Below are 21,850 nucleotides of genomic sequence, written 5' to 3'. Positions count from 1 at the left end.
ACTTTCTTAAGCTAAACACTCCTAGGTGGGTGCTTTGTAAACTAAATGTTTTGTAATGTTTTCTTAATAGATTCTTTTTTAATCTGAGTTATGCATAAAGCGTTTTGTATCTTTTTGTCTTATTATTAATGTTGTTGTTGTTTGAAAAGAGAAAACTACTACTGTAAACCCGATATTTTCTTGGTTTAATTTCTTTAAATGTGGAAAAAGGAAAGAAAAGAAAATAGAAATTAAGTGTGTATATATATATATATATATATATATATATTTGTATATTAAATGGTTTTATTATGTAAATTAAAGAAAAGAAAGAAAAGAAAGAAAAGAAAGGATAAAAAGAAAAAAGAAAAAGAGAAGAAAATTTCATTTTTTCTTTTCTTCTTCTTCTTCTCTTCCCTTCACCGCCAAACATTTTGAAGACATCCAACTTCCATTTTTATTCCTTCTTCAATTTGCAGAGAACATCTAAGAGAGAGTTTGGAAGAAGAAGAGGAATTTTACTAGAATTTTGAGGTTGAAGAAGAGAAGGAGAACTCAAGCAAAGTGTATCCATGGCTGAATTTTGGTTCATTATGCACATCACTGGTTTTTAATTCGGTTTGAACTCTTCAAAAGGAATTAAGAGGTAAGGTTTATATTTTAATGAAAGTTAACTCATTTTCAAACAAATTTTATGGATAAAGTTGGAGCAAATTCGGATATTCATTGGGTGCTTTTTGATGAAGAAAACAGGGAATTGGTTTTCACTCGAAATCAGAAGGTCTATGATTTTTCTTGTATTTCAGAGTGTACCGGTGGAGTTAGGATCTCTATTTCATATGGTTGGAAAGATTATTCAACTTACTACAACTTTGATGAAGAAATTGTGAACCAAAAATGACTAAAAATCAGTTAAATTGTATGGACAAGTTAAAGGGGTCGTGTGCGCACGATTCTGGAAGTTGTACTGTTTCGAGGGTTATCTGAGTTTATTCATAGGGAATCAGATTTACATGTCTTCAGGTAAGTTTGAGAGTATCTCAAAATGAAGATTTTGATATAAAGAACACTTATTTTGATTAAGTATTGAGAAAGTCATAGTCATTTGAAGTTTATGTTAGAAATCTGAAAATTTCAAAGAGTTGTTGAAATAGGATTTTATTTCTTAAGCTTCATTTTCGTGAGCGTCATCTTTGGTGCGACATGTTATGTATATCTTTAGAAAACCAGAATGTTTAGAGATCTAATACTCGGTTAGGTTGTTGGCAGGCCGAGAAGAATTAAACCGAGCTTATAGATCAAGGATCTAGCCCAAGACGGTGAGTGACAAAACCAACTTTGAAATATAATACATAACTGTTATTATGATTGAATGCGATAAATGTTTACTTACGAAGCTATGAAAGGTATTTGAATTTCATGACTATTTTCAAGTATACATTTGAAGACTAGATTTCTTAAAGAAATTTATGCTAGCACGTAGATATTAAATGTTTGGAAAGTATTTAAACCACAATGTTTTAAGCAAAGCATGAATTAGTAAGAAGTTTTGTTTTAAGAACTATAGTTTTTCACGAAAGAGTTGAGTAAAGTTCGAGCTTTGTGTAAGATTTATAAGCAGGCATTTTTTTAATATTTTTAGATGATTTATGAAATTTTCATTAACTACATGACTGAGTTCTTGAGCCTGAGGCTAGAGATTTTCGTGTGGACACTGGTTAGATTCTGTTGTTGACGTTGAGTGTACTTCGTAACAACGATGCTGTCGTGAGTGCTGGGTGGGTCCCACTACATCGTAGAGCTTGTAAACGTTGTTGTACTATGTGTACCCTACACAACGTAGATTTGTCATGTTAGTTAAAATTCTTCGATATACTTGATATGCCTTGCTAGATTTCAATGATGAACATGCTGAGTATTTAAGGAAGCTATTCTTACTACTACACGTTTACATTTACGACTTGTATAAAGAGATTTATATGTGTAAAGTTTTCACGTGCTCTTATCTTTAAATTCATAGTTTTAAACTGAGTCACTCACTAAGCTTCATAGCTCACCCTTTCCAAAATGTTTTACCCATTTTCCAAGTAGAGATCGAGTTCCCGGTGCCTGATAGACTGCCTTAGTCTGCTGAAGCTCCGTTATCGATTGTCAGTACGTGTTTTGAGTTAGGCATAGAGTCTATTGTGTTATGATGTATATACACCCTTGTATATTATAGATACTCCACAGTTTGTATAAGCTTTAGGAGCTGTAGTTGTGTAAATTTTTGTTGGTTATATTTTGATTAAGGTGTCTTTAGGTTTACCCGTGAAATCAGTAAATTTTGAGGTACACTTCATGTATGTGTTTGACTAGCCTAGGATTCGCTGTGTTTTGTTGCATGTATAACAGTTTATATACTAGATTGGCAAGTTCATCACATGAAAGTTTTAAGCAGAGTCGACAGATAGAGGTACAGAAAAGCGTTGTTCGTCGGCTTCACGCCATCTTTCGGTCTAAGGTAGCAGGTAGTCCGGGAGGGGGTGTGACAACTACTTTCTATGTGCTAATTGCGATGAATGTGTGCAAACCATTAACCTTGTTTCTATGAAGTGAGCAATAATTATATGGTGTTGCACATAATTTGAATTTCGTCGTGTGGATGATCGATGCAATAAGAAATGAATCAGAAAACTTTCCAGATGTTGTAGAGGAGTGAACATCACAGTAGCTCAATCACAAGATACTGGCGAGAGTGAACCGCAGTAGACTTGGCGAGGGGAATGATTCATGTTCTTGGTGGAAAGAAATAAGACAAGCTAATATGAGATTTCTATGATTTATAAAATGAAGCGCTCGAAGATGCAACTGAGAAATGAAAATGAATTTGTGCTTGACTTGTATTCCCAAAAAGGTTTCCTAAAATCTTTATTCACTAAGTATTTGACTTGTGTTCAAGTGTTGAGGCCAAGTAAGGAAAGGTGAGATGGCTTGTTTGGTGATCAAGGAGAAGGATAAGAAAGGGGTTCTTATACTCTTAAACACCTTGATGCGAAGAGTAGCATTCCAATGGATGAAGGAAGGCAAGGAGCTTATAGCTTAGGTTTTATTTTTGTGTCTTGTGAGAAAATAAATGTAATTGTAAAGTATTAGTTCAAGTAATAAAAATAGAGCTGTATTTTCTATTTTTCTATTCTGTTGGATTTGTGTATCTCTGTTTTGCTTATCGCTTAGTAGCTAAAGAGTTTAAATGTTGATGGTTACGAGATTAAGCTAAGTTGGTTGTTTAAGTGTTTTCCGCTGCATTGAGTTGTAAGGATCTCCTGAGTTCAAAGTTCGAACTCTCGCATTAGAGATTAGGTTAAGAAGTTCCACTTACTAGGTGTTCAACTCGTTATCTCATAGAGAGGTACGTTTTGGGTGTCTAGGAGGCACCCTCCTTCTGGTCGCATGAAGAGGCTAGTGGAGCAAGATATGACACGCAACCCGTCATTTTTTGTTTTAAATAATTTCATTTGTGGATTTAATTTGGAGTTTTCCCTTGAAGGTTGAATTGGCTAAAGTAATTGGAGTAGTAATGCATTTTCCCAATCAGGGTTGAATTGTTTTCAACCTCAACTTTAGGTAAATTTGATTTGGGAGAATTTTTTATGTAATAACCAACTAATATTATTAAATAAATTATTGATTAGGATCTGTTCATTGGAAAGTTTTGACTATCAGCTAGGGAATATTTGTTAGCTAATCTTTCAAGTAAGAGATTCTACTACTGGACCTTCAACATAAATTTAAGAGATTGCATGTGTTTATGGATTATGCATTGATAGTAGCTAAATGCATAGATTTTTGTAGATGTTGGTTGATGTTACATGATGATTAGACATGATTCATGGATTTCATATTTTATGGACTGTTATGACTGATAATTCATGTCATGTTTTTGTTAATTGTTACATGCTTTTGGACTATGGTGTGTCTATTTATACGGGATCATTGATAACTTGTAGATAACTTGTAGAAATACAAGTTATTGTAGTCTTTTAGGTAAAATAGTAGAATTAAAACGCAAGATAAAAGATCAAAACACGTAGCTTTTAGTGCAAATTTATAATGTTATGATGCTCTTAATCTTCTTCTCGGAGGCATCCTTTCCTTCGTTCACTCCATCTCCTTTCTTCTTATCACCCTGTGGGCGTTGAGTTCTTCCTAAGGCATGTCTGACAAGACGAAATATGTAGCAAAAATTATGCTCGATGAGGTCATTTTATGCTAAGAATTTGCAATTAAAGAAGATGAAAAGGTAGGGATTTCTTACTGTTTTCCTAAAAAATTATTTATATTTTTCCCTTCTTGATGTGATTTACCGTAGTATAGTGAGAAGGGGTTGAACCCAATGGAGTACTTTTATGTATAACTACTTTCATGTATGAAATCAAAATGATGAGGCAATATTTGATCCATAGTTAATTTTCTATTTTGTGTTCCACAACATGTTATTTTAATGCAAATTAACAAACTAGACTCCATTACAAAGCTATGGCAATGAAAATCAACAAAAACGGAGTTCGAACGAAGAAAAATAGGCAATTTGAAGAACGATGACAAATTGGTAAATAACCAAAAAGATTTGAAATAATCCTCGACACAATCCGCATCAAGATCATTGGTTCAAATCTTCAAAAACACGAAATATTTCTTCAGCATTAACTGGATTGCATTTTGATAAATAAGTTGAAAGTCTGCTCGAGACGTGTCCTTTTCCACTCTAACGTGCCACCTCCAAATCACACGTTTGCACCTCGCTTAACGCAAATAAATTCTAAATTTTCTAAATAATCCTCGTGCGCCTTTCTCTCGCTTCTACATATCAGATTGCGCCACGTGTCATCCTCTCCTCATGCACGCGCCTCAGATGTTCTAGCTACGAATCTTAGGATCTTCAAATTATTTTTTTAACCAATTTTCTGAATTGAAAACTTGTAAATATTATCCAACTTTCTGGAAAACCTCTTTATCCGTCATATTTCGCGAGCACACAAGCCTTTGGTCATGGTTTCAAATCCGTGTGGCAGTTACTTCAATTCTCTTCTTTAAATACTCAAATTTCTCCCCATTTCTTAATCAATTTCACAATTCACCACTTCATTACTTACAAAAAAGCCCTAGCATAAAATTTTCTCTCAATAAATTTCTCTCCATTTTTTTCTCAATTTAATTATGCAATTCTTTAATTTCGACAAGATTTTCATAATGAGGGGTAAGTCTTATTTGAGGTGAAGAGTTAGTGGGTTATGCATGTTTTGAGAAATTTACACTTATTTTTTGTCAAAATTATCATGTTGTTCTTTAACTTTCTTCAAGGAAACATGAATTTGATTCTGCAAACATTTGTTTACGAAATTAATACTGATTTCTTGAATGAATAAGCATGCAAGGTGTCTTCGATGTGCAAGGCATTGAATCTTTATTAGAAAATTAAAGTGGGTTCGTGAAGTTCTTGAATCGAGCCACATACGCAAACATCAAGCCGTTTGAGCCGCACATGCAAGCCACCCGAGCCGGTCCTTCCTTCACAAGCCGCGTGCAAGCCAAGTCCTTTACCAAGTTGTTTCTAAGCCGTTTCCAAGTCGCTCCTTGCTTAGTCGAGCAACCAACATCATTTTTCTCTTTTTCCACCTATTTTTAGCCCGTTGTGGTAAGTTTTGGTGAGTATTTGATTGGGTTTTACGTATGCCTAATAAATATTAATTTTGGTCCTAAATAAAGTTAATTTTGGATTAAGTTGAATTATGTTAAAGTTGGATTATTTTGCATGAAGTTTCGTTTGGCTAATTTTAATTTGAAAATTTGTGCTGTAGAATTTTCCTAATCAAGGTTGAATTGAGATGATTTGGTAGGACCTTTAGGCAACTGTTAAATTATTGAATTTAGTTATTTTTCTCCCTTAAAATTTAGGACCTATTCGATAGGAAGCTTGACTGTGACTGTTAGGAATAATTTTGGTTAAGCTAATCTCGAGGTAAGAGATTCTCCTACTAGACCTTCGAACTGAAGTTAAGAGCTTATATGCAATTTTTCCATTATGCATTGATGTAGCTAAGATGCATAATGTGTTGATGTTGATGACTGATTTCGATGACTGATATTATGTTGATGATGATGACTGATTTACATTGATGATAATGCATGATATATTAATCACATGATTAAGGACATTATGATTAATATTCATGTCATGCTTATGATGTTTATGATATGCTACATGCTATGGATGGGTGTTCTGTTAACTTTATCTATTAGAGTCATACTCATATGGATGTCTCTTAGGATCACCACCTTTTTATGACTGTTGTTTGACGGGACCATCAGTCTGTCATGATATGTTATGTATATGACTGGTTCGACCGGGTCACTTACAGCTTGATTGTCTTAAGTACTCCTTCGGGTTCACCGAAGACCAGTTTTATCTTAGGTATTCTTTTGGGTTCACCAAAGACCAGACAAAGATCTTTTTGACCTAATTTCACGTTCATTTAATATATATTAAAGATCTTATATATTGATAAATGATCTTTTACACGTATCGTTTACAAAAACGCACTTACATGTTAATGAATGTGATTCGACACTTTAAAAAAGCACACAAATTTACAATCTTTCCCATTTGGTAAAAACTAGCCAAATACGTACTATTCTCTTCGTTTTCACTCACTTCATTTCCAAAGCACTGTTTATTTCTCTTTTCCGCTCAAACGTTTCTAATTCTCTTAATCCTTTCCTCTCAAAAGTTCATTTTCCTCTACAACATCAAAGGTATGTTTCTGTAACTCTGATTTTTTTATTGCTCAACTATGTTATGACTGATGTACTATCATGTTACGCTTCATCTTTTTTATATTTCAAATCTTTACTGTTGTCATGGTTGGGTTACTGTTTGGATCAAGCCATCTGTTACATCAAGTAAACAATATTTTAACCTAGACTAAACGATCCTGTAGACTTGCCTGAATGATCATGCATATATTCTCCACGATCGTTTAGAGTTATCTAGACGACCAAGTACATAATCTAAATGATGGTTAGGGGTTTACAATTTACTTTTGTTGGAATTTATGTCCTAAAACTCATAGTTTGTAAATCATATTCTATTCAATAAAATCATTATTGAAAAATTGAATATTATAATCTTAAATCCAATAAACTAAGATCCCAAGGCTATTTTAAGTAAACTTGAACTTTATGTAGAGATATAAATATGGATTAAGTTTCAGTAAATAGCCTAAATAGTCTATAGTATATAAATAAAGGTTGGGCGCCTTATTCAGAGATACTATGGATGTGGCTCGCTTTGTAGTTAATACAAATGATGGAATCCTGAATCGTTCATGTAGAGACATGAAAGTTGGGGCATCCTATGTTAAGGGTTTACATAAGACAGAACCATAAAATAGTCACTTTTGCGTTATAACGTCGTTTACTGTTCAAAACTGGCTATCTTGATTATTGATGACCGAGGTAACTTAATCTTAATCATGAGCTAACTGTGAACTTCTGTTCTCACGAGAATATCCTTAGATCTGCATAGGTGAGGGCAACTCATTAGCGTTGGCCAAATAAGCTTCCCATTTTAGGGGTAAGATCGGATGGATAGATGGGAACATATGGTGCAAGACGGAATTCACTCCTACCCGCTTTAGGGTTAGTAGATAGGTTGTTCTCTTAAGGACTGAATCCAAGTCTTAAACAAAGGGGTCCCACCCTCTCATTGGTCCGAGAGGGATTCGGTTTATAGGTGAGACCTTAAACCAATTGTTCAATAGTGGATCAGTGGGACTTAAGGAGTAATATGTAGTCTTAGGGGTAAAACGATACTTTTCGAACAACCTGTGAAGGATTAACTTACTAATCAGGGTTATATCAAATGGACACAAATATATCTATAGTGAGGGGAGTGCAACTACGAGACTTTAATGGAATGATCCGTTAGTTAACGAATGTTGATTAGCTCGGTATAAAAGAGTTTAACCTGTTAATCTCAGATCGTTGGAGCCCATGATCTATAGGTCCATTAGGTTCCCCTGCTAGCTCATATGAAATAAACTTAGAATAGTATGATGAAATGAGTCGAATTGTTTAAACTAGGAGAGGAGAGAGAAACTGACAAGTATATGTGATATAGTCGTCGGTTTTAGATTACTAATAGAGCTTTATGCTTAAATGAAATTTAAATATTAAAGATATGAATGTGGATTCATACCCGAAAGCTCGAAAAAGATGGAAATAGTCAAAGTTGTAAAAAGTCAAACTTTGACTGACAATATATTCAAACGTGATTTGAATCTTGAGAAAATAAATGCGATTCATGCTCAAAAGGTCAAAATTAGTCAAGACGGACAAATTTGTAAAAAGTCAAAATGTGGACTTTTTGATTTGAAAAGTCAAAATGTGGACTTTTTGATCTGACAAGTCAAAGTTTGACTTTGACCAAATGACAATTTTACCCTTTGACTAAAGTTAGTGGGAAAATCCAACATTTTGTTGGATAAACCCACTAACTATAGGGGCTAGGTGTTAACAAACTATAAAGACATTAAGCCTACTAATGGTTAGTGGGTTATGTGTTGTTGGCCCATGTGTTTGTATGCATATGCAACCTTGCATGAAAAGCCTCTATAAATTGGGCTTTTAGGGCCTCAAGGAAAAGAGTTGGCTTATTTTCTAAATAACAAAATTGGGCTATTTTCTCTAAAAAAATCAAACCCAACCCATTTTCCATATTTTTTTTATCTTTTTTCTCTCTCTCGATTTCCTTCATCCAACGGGTCCCGCAACCCGGTTCAGAGTCCGGAGGACAGTATGTCAACCCTAGTGGTGGTTCAAGCATCAATCGAAGCTTTGAACGTAAGTTTTTTTTTGTTAATTAATTGCAATTAGGGTAAAATTTCGATTTTTTCTTTCGTCCTGCTCATTTAATCTCTATCAACTTTGAGGGTTTAGGGCTTAGTGTTTTCTAAATGATCATGTACAAAACTAAAATATACTATGATCATTCTTTTTAGGATGGCTGTGTCACACCCCCTTCCAGACTACCTGCTAGCTTAGACCGAAAGACGGCATGGAGTCGACTGACATCGCTTTCCTCTCCCGATGTCTATCGACTCCGCTGAATTCTTGAACATGATAAACTTGCTAGTCTAGAATATAAACTATTGTACATGCAACATAACACAGCGGAACCTAGACTAATCATATTAATACATGAAGTTTAGCCCAGAAATAACTAATTTCACAAGTAAACATGGAGACACCTTAACCAAAACATAACCAACAAAGGTTTACCGAACTGCAACTCCTAAAGCTTACGCAAACTGTAGAGTATCTATATCATACAAAGACATATACATCATAACAAAACAGACTCTATGTACAACTCTAACCATGTACTGGCAATCGATATTGGAGCTTCAGTAGATTAAGGCAGTCTATCAGGCACAAGGAAGTCGATCTCTACCTGGAAAGTGGGTAAAACATTTTGGAAGAGTAAGCTATAAAGCTCACTAAGTGACTCAGTTTAAAACTATAAATTTAAAGATAAGAGCACGTGAAAACTTTACACATATAAGTCTGTTTATACAAGTCATAAATATAAATGCATAATAGTAAGAATAGCTTTCTCAAATACTCAGCATGTACATCATTGAAATCTAGCAAGGCATATCAAGTATATAAAAAGATTTTAACTAACACGACAAATCTACATTGTGTAGGCATGCCTAATACAATTAACGTTTACAAGCACCATGATGTAGTGGGGTCTGCCCAGCACTCCCATCGTCTTTTTCGTATTGGGGCTCTCCCAGCACTCATGACAGCATCGTTGTTACGAAGTACACTCAACGTTAACAATGAAAAATAACCTGTGTGCACACGGTATTCTCTAGCCTCAGACTCAAGATCTCAGTCATGTAGTTAATGAAAATTTCATAAATCATCTAAAAATATTTACATGCCTGCTTATCATTATCTTACACAAAGCTCAATATTTACTCAACTCATTCATGAAAAACTTGCTAACCCATACTTTGCTTGAAACATTGTGGTTCAAATACTTTCCATAGATTCAATATTCACGTGCTAGCATAAATTTTCATTAAGAAATCTAGTCTCAAGACTTATACTTGAAAACAGTGTTATGGAATTCAAATAATTTTCATAGATTCGTTAATAAACATGTAACGCATTCAATCATAGATCACAATTATGGAAAATATTTTGAAAACTAGTTTTGTCACTAACAATCTTAGGCTAGGTCCTTAGTCTGTAAGCTCGGTTCAATTCTTCTCAGCCTATCAACAACCAAACTAAGTATTAGAATCCTAAATATTCTGGTTTGCTAAATATATACTTAACATGTCGCACTAAAGATGGTGCTCATGAAATTAAAAGTTAAGAAATAATATCCTATTTGAACAATCTCTGCATTTTCCAAATTTCTAACACAAAATTTAAATGACCATAACTCCCTCAATATTTAATCTAAATGAGTGTTCTTTATGTCAAAATCTTCATTTGGATGTCCTATATAATTTACCTGAAGGTATGTAACTTACATTCCTAGTTGAAAAGCTCAGAAACACTACGAAATAAAACCACTCCAAAATCACGCACTCTATAGACCTTCAACTTGTCCCTGTAATTTAACACATTTTCAGTCATAAATAGCTCTCAGCATCTTCATAAAAGTTATAGGAAATTGAATAATCTTTTCAACCATATCATTTTAAAGATTTTAACTCAACGTATCCACACCGAAAAACTAAAAAAAAAAACAGAAAATCTTTGATTTCACATGGAAAACACATGCTCTGTCTTCTCTGTCAAATATCACCCAGTTAACACCAAAATTGGCTCAAACATCCTTGACAAAAATTGTTAAAAAAATACATTAGCTTTTAGGAAATAAAAACCTCACCTCTTAGTTATTCTTGAGAAGCTCAAACCAAAATAAAAACCAGAAGTGTGCAGAGTGGGTCAAAATCTACCATGATTGAAACTTCTTTTAAGTTTTTCCCCTTCTTCTTCAACCTTATAGCTAAGAAATCTTCTTCATCTTCCTCTAATTACTCAAGATACAGATGAATATTTGAAGAAAATAGATAAGCAGTGGAGAGGAGGCTGCTCGAGAGAGAAGAAGAAGAAAGGAAAAAAAAAGGATCCCTTCCCACTCTTCTCTTTCTTTCCTTTTTATCTTTTATTGTCTTTTTCTTTTCTTTTTATTTTATTTTACAAAACTTTAAATTAACTATATCAAGTAAATAATATAATTAATTTCCATTTTTATTTTAATATATAAAAAGAAATAATAATGCAAAAAGAATCTCAAGTTTCCAACTTACCTCCCCCTTGGAAAATTTCATCCACAAAATTTAGATGTCATTACTAAAAAGTGTTGGGTATCTCTTATTCATCTGATTTTCTGGTTCCCAAGTTGCCTCCTCCACTCCGTGATGTCTCCACAAAACCTTTATGAATGGAGTCGTCTTGTTTCTCAAAACTTGTTCCTTTCTGTCGAGGATTTGAATTAGTTATTCATTATAACTCAAATCTTCTTTCTATTCAACTAGTTGCTCTCGCAACACATGTGATGGATCTAGTATATATTTCCTTAACATGGATATATGAAAAACATCATGTATTGAGGACTTATTAGTGAAAATAGAATACTATAATCTTGAATCTAAAAAATTAAGGTCCCGAGGCTATCTAGTGTAGACTTGAACTTTATGTAGAGACATAAACATGGATCAAGTTCAAGTATATAGCCCGAACGGTCTATAGTGTATGAATAAGGTTGAACGCCTTATTCTGGGGACACTATAGATGCAACCCACTTTGTAGTTAAGAACAAATGATGTGATTCTGAATCGTTCATGTAGAGATATGGAAGTGGAGACATCCAATGTAAAGAGTTTACATAAGACTGGAACCATGAAATAGTGACTTTTAAGTTATAACATCATTGACTATATAATACTAATTATTTTGGTTATTAATGACCTAGGTAACTTAATCTTAATCCTGAGTTAACTATGAACTTCTGTTCAAACGAAATTATCCTTAGATCTACATAGGTGAGGGCAGCTCATCAGTGCTGGCTCAATACTATTTGTCTATCTAGATAGACTTTGACATTTGTCTATCTAGATAGACTAATGAATTTAAATTTGATATATGAAACTGGTCATACATATGTTAGATTAAACCAATTTATGAAAGGAGATTGGAATCAATGTATACAATTCAACTGCATCACCTTTTAATATTTTTACTATGTGGTCTTTTGCCTTTCAAACTTTCTGATAACTTATATTAACTCCAAAATTTGTACGAGCCTTATGCACAATTGCCTTTGGAATGGAATGATCAGTCGACATGAACCTAAAATCATTTATCAAGCAACTGCCAATTACTGTTGAAGAAGCTTGCATGTGACAACTTTGGGTAGTATTCAATGAACAATCGTGGTAAGAAATGTATTTTCGTAACATCCACAACTCACTCTTCTTATAACGAGATGCCCTAACATACCATTTGCACCCTTCTTACAGACATCTAAATTCAAGAGACCTCAAATTCGATACTATAGTTCTCAATTGAAAGTTGTTCTTCACTGCTATTATGAAAAAACACTTTCAAAGCACTCATTTACTTCCAAATAAACTTTTTTTCCTTCAAATCACGATGATAAGAATGTCTCTTATAACTTCGTTATTTGAAATAGAAGAAGGAGAACCTATATTTAATGACATATCAACATTCTCCCGTACACAATTAGAAAAAGTAGACCTTCCCAAAGAATTAACACTTACATGGGCAACTATGGGATGTCTACTAGTTGCATCTTTAGCAAAAGCTAAATACCAAGCAACATCATTGTCTTTCTTTATTGACACCACAGTTTGAACATTGTTTTTGGTAGAATCAAGTAAAATAGATAATTCTACTAATCCATCCAAATTCAATCTATTCACATATTTAACCAACCAATGAATTAAAGCCGACTCGAATATTTACTAAAATTCCAGCAACTGAGTAATTCTCATAAACATTGCAGCCATTCCATTGACCTTCGTAAAAAAATAATAGGAATAGACATTGTAATCTGTAAAAAAATAAAAAAATAAAAAATAAAATACAATTAAGTATTTAATGATGATAGAAAGAAATAGATAAACATAGATAGACATTTATCACTGAATAAAAGAACATAATGTACAAAATGATAATAATAAACACAATGCAAGAACAAATAGACGATCATCCAAAAAGAAAATATACATTAAACGATCATGTGACAATGATAAACGATCATTTCTCATGCCATGTTTATGAGTGGTCCAACGGGATCACTTACAGCTCGATATCATGTGTGTTCCTTCGGATTCACCAATTGATGAGAGTGTTCCTATGAGATCACTAGATAATGTGTTCCATTAAACACATAATAGTTTTTGCTACCTCCTAATAGGATCCTAATGGGAAGTTAACAGACACCTAGTTGGACTAGCTAGTAGTGGGTCCCTTATTGAGTATATATTTATACTCACTATTTTCTATATTTAATATTTCAGGCAAAGGTAGAGGTAAAGGAAATGTTAAACCCGAGACATCCTTCTACTATTAGCTCATTCACATATTAATAGGGTGAATAAAAATTGAAGTTGGTTTTTATTAGTTTTGGATTTTAGTATTTAAAAAAATAAAGGAAATCATTGAAAGGAAAAAGGAAAAAAAAGGATAAAGGAAAAGGAAACAATCGGTGGGTTTTTTTTTTTTTCAAACCCACCACACTTTAAACTTTTCTTCTCCATTTTCCTCATCAATTCTCCATCATTTCTCCAGATTTTCTGAAGGGGAAGCTTAGCAAGGAAGAAGAAGAATTTTTCTGGGTTCTAAAGTTGATGAAGAAGGGAACAACTCAATGGAAGTTGCATCAATGGCAGATTTTAACACACACTGGACACTTTTGGTTTTCAATTCGGTTTAATCTACTCAATAAGAACTAAGAGCTGAGGTTTGGATTTTCTAAAAGCTAACTTATTTTTTTAACTATTTTTTTGCAAGAAGCTTGAGCCAATTCTATTGTTAATTAGGTGTTATTTGACAGAGAAGAATGAGCAGGTTCTTTTCACGTGAAATCAAACACATCTGATTTCTTTTTAATGTCCCGGTGTGTTCTTATTGAGTTAGAATCTCTATTTGATATGGTTGAAAAGCTTATTCAATTTCTTATAACTATTATGAAGATGATGAGAGCCAATTATAACTAAAAATTTGTTAAATTGTAGGGGCAAGTTAAGGGGTTGTAGAGTGCATGATTTTAGAATGGTTCTATTTCGAGGTGTTTTTGAGATTATTGACTAGGTATTTTGTCTTCCTGTAAATTATAGAGAATATCAAAATGAAGATTTTGACATAAAGAACACTTATTTTGGTTAAGTATTGAGGGAGTTATGGTCATTTGAAGTTTAAACTGAAAATCTGAAAAACTCAGAAAGTTATGTGGAATATGGTTCTATTTCTTAAACTTTGAATTCATGAACGTCATCTTTAGAGTGACATATTAAACCCATCTTTAGAAAACCAGAATATCTAGGGTTCTACTACTCGGTTTGATTGTTGACAGGCCGAGAAGAATTAAATCGAGTTTACAGACCAAGGATCTAGCTCAAGACTGTGAGTGACAAAACCAGTTTTGAAAATATTTTCCATAACTGTAATTTATGATTAAATGCTTTACATGTTTATTTATGAAGCTATAAAATTATTTGAATTTTATGACTATTTTATAAGTTTCGAGACTAGATTTCTTAATTAAAATTTATGCTACCATATGAATATTGAATCTCTGGAAAGTATTTGAACCATAGTGTTTCAAGCAAAGCATGAATTAGCAGCTTTTGTTTTAAGAACTACAGTTTTTCACGAACAAGCTGAGTAAATTTTGAACTTTATGCAAGATAAAGATAAGCAAGGATGTTTTAATATTTTAGATGATTTATGAAATTTTTCATTGACTACATGACTGAAATCTCGAGTCTGAGGCTAGAGGATACCATGTGCACACAGGTTATTTTCCGTTATTGACGTTGAGTATACTTCATGACAACGACGATGTTGTCATGAGTGCTGGACGAGCCCCACTACGACAAAGACGATGGGAGTGTTGGGTGGGCCCGACTATATCATAGAGTTAATAAACGTTGGTTATACTGGGCGTACCCTATATAGGATGTCATGTTAGTTATAAATGTCTTACTTGATTTTATAAATGTATATATTGAACATTTGAAGAAGTTGTTCTCATAAAATATTTATGATTAATGCTTTGCTTACATATTTATTTATTTGATGCCAATTTATCACGTGCTTAGATTTGTATAATAACGATTTTATAACCAATCGCTCACGGGGCTTAATAGCTCACCTTTAAAAACTTTTCTCAACTTTTCAAGTAGAGTTCGAGCTTCCGACGCCTGAAACTCTACTATGGTCTGCTACTAGTTTCACATTTACTTCTAGTACGTGGGCAGAGTTGTATATTGTTTCTATATAACTGTATATATGTCTGAAGTTGTCGAACTTTAAGTTAGGCATACTCATCAGTTTACTTTGTATGTTTGTATGTTCTGACTTTTAAATATTTTATTTAGGTAAATGTTTAAAAGTGGATGAGTTAGGGATATCGGTACTTATGTGTGCTTGCGAGTCTATTACCGTTTCGTTGTGTTTTGTGCATCGATAGCCTTTCATGTATGAAAATAGCCAGTTTATCAAGTCTAATAATTCAGCAAGGTCAATGGGTATTGTTAGAGGATAGCAATATCGGTTGACTTTACGCCATCTTTTGGGGCTAAGCTAGTAGGTAGTTCGGGAGAGGGTGTGATAGGAAAGCTGGTGAGTGACAGTGTAAGACCCACACCTAAGATGAAGGTCATTGTTGGTAAGTAGGAGTTTCGAAGAAGGTCTGTGAAGAAGTATTTTACTCAATGATCGTGTAAGAAAGTTAAATGACCATAAAGGAAGTTAAATGATCATGTAAAAAGAAGCTAAATGATTGTATAGGCAGTTAAATGATCGATTGAAAGCTAAATGATTGCATAAGAAGATAAACGATCATGTAGGACGTTGAACAATCGTATAGAAAGAAAAATGATCGTATAAGAGGTTGAATGATCATGTAGGAGAAAAAGAAAATTTTAAAGAAATCCCTAGAGGGTTATGTTGGTCGAAGTTTTGTAATTATAAAATTAGTGGAGTTGGAATCCAAGTGTCTTATACATATTGCATGTATTTTGTAGCTAAGCAGAAGCCGGTAAGATTATAAGAGTTTAAGTAGTGCTAATCTATTTTAGGATTTTTTTTAAAATGAAAAAGTAAGACGAAGGAAAGGAACTATTTTGATCAGATTTTACCAAAGAGAAGGAAATTTAGGGTTTTGCTGCCGAAGAAGTTGTTCAGGCAAGAGAAAGAACTTGAGAGGAGTTACGTTCTGAGAATAAAGGAGACTTAAGTTTGTGAGTGATTTTTCTAAAAGAAATTCTAGATTTCTAAAGTTTTCCTTCCTTAATCTCATGTCTTATGTGTCATGTATTATTATGCATGTTTATGTTTATGAAAAGCATGATTTACGAAGAAAACTTTAATGTTACGTTTCAAAGTTAAAGTTCATGTTTTTATTGTATTGTATGCTTTAATTGAGAGTAAATCATTAGTCATATTCCTATCAAAGAGCTAGTTATTATGTGTACATAATGAGTCTAGGTAACTATGGGGTGAAAGGACCATATGGCGGTGAGAAGCTGACTAATACGTTGAAAGGAGTGTATTGAGCTTAACGACCTAAGCAACGAGAAATCAACCAATGAAATTTCAAAAGACGTTGATGATTATGAAAGGACATCATAGTAGTCTGTGTATGGGATGGTTCATGTTCTTGGTGGAAAGGAATAGAGGAACACTAATGTGTATTTATGTGATTTGAAATGTGCTTATGAAGTAAAGTTGAGCCTTTATTATGAAATGAAAAAATGATTTATGAATTGTATTCCCAAAAAGTTTTCAAAATCTTTCACTCACTAAGTCATAGACTTACATTTTAAGTTTTTCCTTCCCCAAGTTGTAGGATTTAAGCGATCGAGTTAAAAAGGTAAGCGACCAAAGCTAAATGATCGTGTAGATAGCTAGGCGATTGGGTTGAATACTAAGCGATCGTGTAGACAGCTGGGTGATCAGGTAGAAAGCTAAGTGATTCTTTGAGGTTGAAGGTTGTGAAGGCGTTTTTTATTTCTGCATTAAGTTCTTGTATTAATTAGGATGTTTTAAACGTGTAATTTGTAGAAGGCATGTTGTTTAGTTACTCAAAGTGAAGTTGTGTTGTTTATTTCTGCTACATGATGTTTTGATTCTGTTATTTATCATTTAGTAGTGTTAAAGGACCTAAGCAAGTGTTTTGCCATTTCGTTTAGAGGTGTTTGGAATGCTTAAGTCACGTTTTGTTTCGCACGAAGAGGTTAAGGAAGTATGCAAGGCAGGGCGTGATGAACAGGAAGGGGTCGTGACTTGCCATATTGTGAGGCTCTAAATGCATTCTACCTTACACAATAGGAATGCATGTGACAAAGAACTAAATATGCGATGTAGGCCATGCGAGGAACTGTTATGCATTTTGAGCTTAATTCACAAGGAAGTAGTGACGTCACCCTTGTGTAAAAAGTTGGCGATTGATTTGACTTCACCACCCAATCCAAATCAAGATAAGAAAATGGTAGTAACATGTGGCGTTTTGACATTGGCTGATTCTCACCACCGGGCAGAAGTCATCATTTCTACATGGAAACTGTCCCCGAAAAGGCTTATAAATAGCTGAAGTCGAGCCATTTTAAAGCTACTTTTACCTTGAGCATACTTAAGAAAGAATTGAGAGAATCTCTAAGATTTTCAAAAGATTTTCAGAGAGCTTAAATCCAGCAAGGAGTTGAAAGGAATGGTAAGAAAGTTCTCGGCTAAAGAGTTAGGCGGAGAAGCACATTGATTGTGGGTGGTTCTTCTTTGAAATGTTTCCTAAACAAAAAGGAATTCCAATGTGTTACTTCCTTAAAGATATTTTCACTAAAATCTTGAAATATATGATTTCTATTATGCTTTCCAAATGCATGTGACTTATAAATGCATAAGATTTGATATGAGTTGAAATAATGAAATGATGATCTCTTGTACCCTATACAATGAGAATGCCTCATACTTGCTGTGCGATCTGGTATGGGATGTTTTATTCCTGCTGTGTGATCTGAGATAAGATTCTCTATTCTTGTGAAACCCCAATTTTGTAGGACCTTTAGGACTTTTTTTAAGTTTTGGTAAAGGAAAGAAGAACCTTCAAAGATTTGGTTCCAAAGTTAAGTGTTGTTTGAAACTTAAGTTTAAAAGAGATTTAAAGTGTCGTTTAAGTATGTCTTGGTAAATGTGAAGGAAGAAGATTAAGGAAGGATGGAAAAGTTGAGGAAAAGTTGGTTGTTAGCCAAAGTAAGTGTTTTGGAAAAGGAATCTTGGGACAGAGGCCTTGGGACTCGATCATGTTCAACCGAGATAAGAGGCAGGGAAAAGACAAAAAACAAATCTCAGTGCTCTCGAGGTTGTAGCAATCCGAGGGGCAAAATAAAAAGGTTTTAGAGTTGGAACTCCGGAAAATCTCAATGCTTGTTCGGTCGAGATAAAGGATAGAAGCTTAAGAGTTTAAGATCTCTGGCAATCTCGGCTTCGTGTTCAACCGAGATTGGAAGTTTAGAGCGAAAAGTGAAGGAAACTTGGGCCATCTTATGGTTTTCTTCGCCCAGAATTGGAACAAAAGAAGAACATCTAAGGTTCTCAAGCAAGATCTCGATGCTTGCTCAATCGAGAAAGGAGCAAATCTCAATAGGTCTCGAGCCAATCTCGATAGAGATCTCTTATAGAACGTGTAATAAACATTTTTCTAAAAAATTTTGATGCGTAAATTTAGCGTTTTTCGGATGCAAGGGGTGTTTTTAAAGGCATTAGACCCTCTTTTCTCTCATTTTCAACTCAAGAGAGAAAAGTAGAGAGAAGTGTGGTGAGAGTAGTGTTTTTGAAAATTTGGAAGCATAGTAGAGAGTAATTCGACCAAGCATTCAGTTTGCGTGTTCAAGCAAGAGGCATCTTGGAAGTTGTTATTTTTGGCGAGTTAGAGCCAAAGAGGAAGGGTTAAGAGCCTAAGGTTTAGACCCAAGAGTTCATTAGAGCTAGAGCAAGTTTATAAGTTTCTGGTTGTTGATCTAGATTTTAAATCTGATTAAGAGTTCGTTAGACCTAAGGCAAGTTTGGTAGAAGTAGTTATAAGCAAACCAAGGTTGTCGAGACTTTAAAAGAGTTCAAGGTAAGTTAAAAAGGGGTTTCCTTGAGAAGAAAGAAGGGTAAAGAAAGATGTTAAAGAGATTATATCATGGTCAAAACCACGTTTTTAACTTGGGTTTCCTTGTTATTTTTCAGGGCAAGAAGAAATAGATCTCTAAGATAAGAACCTAGTTAAAAGTAGTGAGTGATAAAATGAATTTATTAAATGGTTTCAAAGCATGTTCTTGAAGTTAATATTTTTAAAGATTATGTTGAAGTAAATGTTTAAAAATGATGGTTGAGCTTTGTTTAAAGAAATGTTCGAGCTGAATGTTGAGTTATCTAATTTATGAATGATTTCTAAAGCATGAGTTGAGCTAAACTAAGTTTCTGAAATGTTATGATAAGTATATTTATGTTAAGTTCTCAAAGTGAAAGATGAAGAATAATTTCAACCTGTTTTAGACTATACCCACATTGATCTAAGATATATAGCCACCCTTTGAGGAATATTGCCTGTGCACAGAGGTTCCTTTGATGAGGGTATCAGTAAATACCTATGGATCCATCACTGGTACATGTTAATGAGATGAGGCTTTTACAAATGTCTATGTTCCACCCATGAAGGGTGAGGGCCTATATGAATGCTCATGGTTCCATCTCATCAATTATAACTACTACGAGTGAGGGCACTACTGATGCCTATGGGTCCGTATCATAAGTATCGTATAACAAGATGAGGGTCTACAAGAGCGCCCCAGACTCCATCCTTGTGATTCATGTGGTATAACATTTAAAAGAGGAAGAATTGTTTTAGAAAAGAAAGAAATACATAGAGATAAAAAAGTAAGGTTTTTTTTTTAAAAGCAAAAGGGTTACTTAAAGTTAGAAATAGTTATTTTAAAAGTAGAAAAAGTTTATTTTGAAAGAGGTTTAAAGATTTTATGTTTTATAATTATGTTTCATGATTTATTTATGTTTAAAAGATTTAAGTTTAAGATTTAATGTTTCAAAAGTATGTTTGCAAAAACTCATCACTCACAGAGCTATTTTAGCTCACACTCTTCAAAATATCTTCCACTTTCAAGGTATAGGTTGTGCTGCTTGGGATGTTAGACTTACTGCTGCCATACCAATTTAATCCTAACTTTTCAAGAGTTCAAGTTAAAGTTTGTTTCTTTGTAATTAAAGTTGTTAGAAGGAGTTGTTTAGGGTTATGTTTTCCCTAAAAGGAATTGTGTGAAATATTTATGTTTTCATTGTTAAAAGTTTATGTAAAGCTTATTTAAAGTTTGTTTGTATGAAAAGTGTTTGTTTAAATTGTGTTTTAAGTTTCGTGTTTTGGTGTCTCCTTTTTCAGTTAAAGGTAGAAGTAAGGGTCAACTGGTGTCGTTCAGGGGGGAGCGATATCAGTTGGCTTCATGACGTTGTCTCGGGCCTAGAGAGGAGATGCTCGGGACGAGGTGTGACAATTCTTGTTGTGATCTGGAATAGAATGCATCATACTTGTTGTGATCTAATATGGGATGCCCCTTGCTTGTTGTATGATCTTCTAGATGCGTTATGCGTAATGGAATTGATGAAACTTGCTAAATATGTTGTGACTACTCCGTACAACTGCAACTTGGCAAAAGAGTGTGGTAAACGCTTGAACTAAGAAAACGGTACAAAAATGTAATTAAATAAGCAGAATGATTCTGATGAATGTGTTTCTACATGATATAAGCCTTATGCTTGATTTAAAAAGGAAATGATTTTCCATGCAATTTGTAAATGTTTGATGATGAGTTTTGAACTGTGTTAATTAAAATGAAATTCTTTAAACTCCATATTTTACTATTGAAATACAAAGTATTTGTATCGCATAATTTAGAGAAGTGATTGTAATGTGATAATATAGAAACCAATTTATTAGAGGTATTGATAAAAGACCCCATTCACACTAGACATTCATCTAATCTTTCAAATGTTTTGTTTTATCCCCCCTCACATAGCGAAGGACATCCAACGTTGAACTTGTAGCCTTGATCGCCTATTGTGCCATTTGTGAACACATCACTTTGGTAGTGATCACTGTCAACTCGCATAGCATGTAGAAGCTAGGTGTGAAAAGTCTAAATGTCATTTTGAGTTGTATATAGTTCTTTTGAAGGGAACTCTATATTAAGTATCGAATGTAATCTGTTACTTAAAATACTTATGAACTCTTCTTATTTCATTTAAGTTCATATTCCGCATTTAAGCTTGTTGGTTGTATTTAATCCACTTACTAAGCGTTCTACATGTATCTCGTGGAAAGACTCACGTAGAATGTCTAGGCGGTCACGTCTCCACTTGGTCGTATAAAGTGACATTTGAAGTAGAGCATGATACACATGGACTTAGTTTTTGCTTCCGCCTTCTTTATATTTTTAGTATTTGACTTTAGGTATTTTGTTTTGATTTGTTAATTATTTCATGTTATTTTCTTTAAAATATA

General features: G+C 33.7%; 2 long non-coding RNA genes across 3 annotated transcripts; both read left to right on the top strand.

Annotated features, from left to right (window-relative positions):
- Nucleotides 1-365: 365 nt before the first annotated feature.
- LOC127148882 (uncharacterized) lies at nt 366-3,154 on the top strand. 2 transcript variants are annotated; one of them, XR_007820079.1, is made up of 3 exons: nt 366-625; nt 726-1,002; nt 1,249-3,154. It is a non-coding gene; the product is annotated as an uncharacterized LOC127148882 (long non-coding RNA). The 2 variants fall into 2 exon arrangements; XR_007820078.1 differs by having other exon boundaries at nt 368-625; nt 733-1,002.
- A 1,947-nt stretch (nt 3,155-5,101) lies between these two features.
- Nucleotides 5,102-21,145, top strand: LOC127148915 (uncharacterized). The gene is made up of 3 exons (XR_007820160.1): nt 5,102-5,218; nt 5,389-5,656; nt 20,732-21,145. It is a non-coding gene; the product is annotated as an uncharacterized LOC127148915 (long non-coding RNA).
- Nucleotides 21,146-21,850: the final 705 nt, after the last annotated feature.

Source organism: Cucumis melo, chromosome 4, assembly GCF_025177605.1.
Source record: "Cucumis melo cultivar AY chromosome 4, USDA_Cmelo_AY_1.0, whole genome shotgun sequence".
Lineage (NCBI taxonomy): Eukaryota > Viridiplantae > Streptophyta > Magnoliopsida > Cucurbitales > Cucurbitaceae > Cucumis > Cucumis melo.
This window is presented reverse-complemented; position numbering and strand designations above follow the sequence as displayed.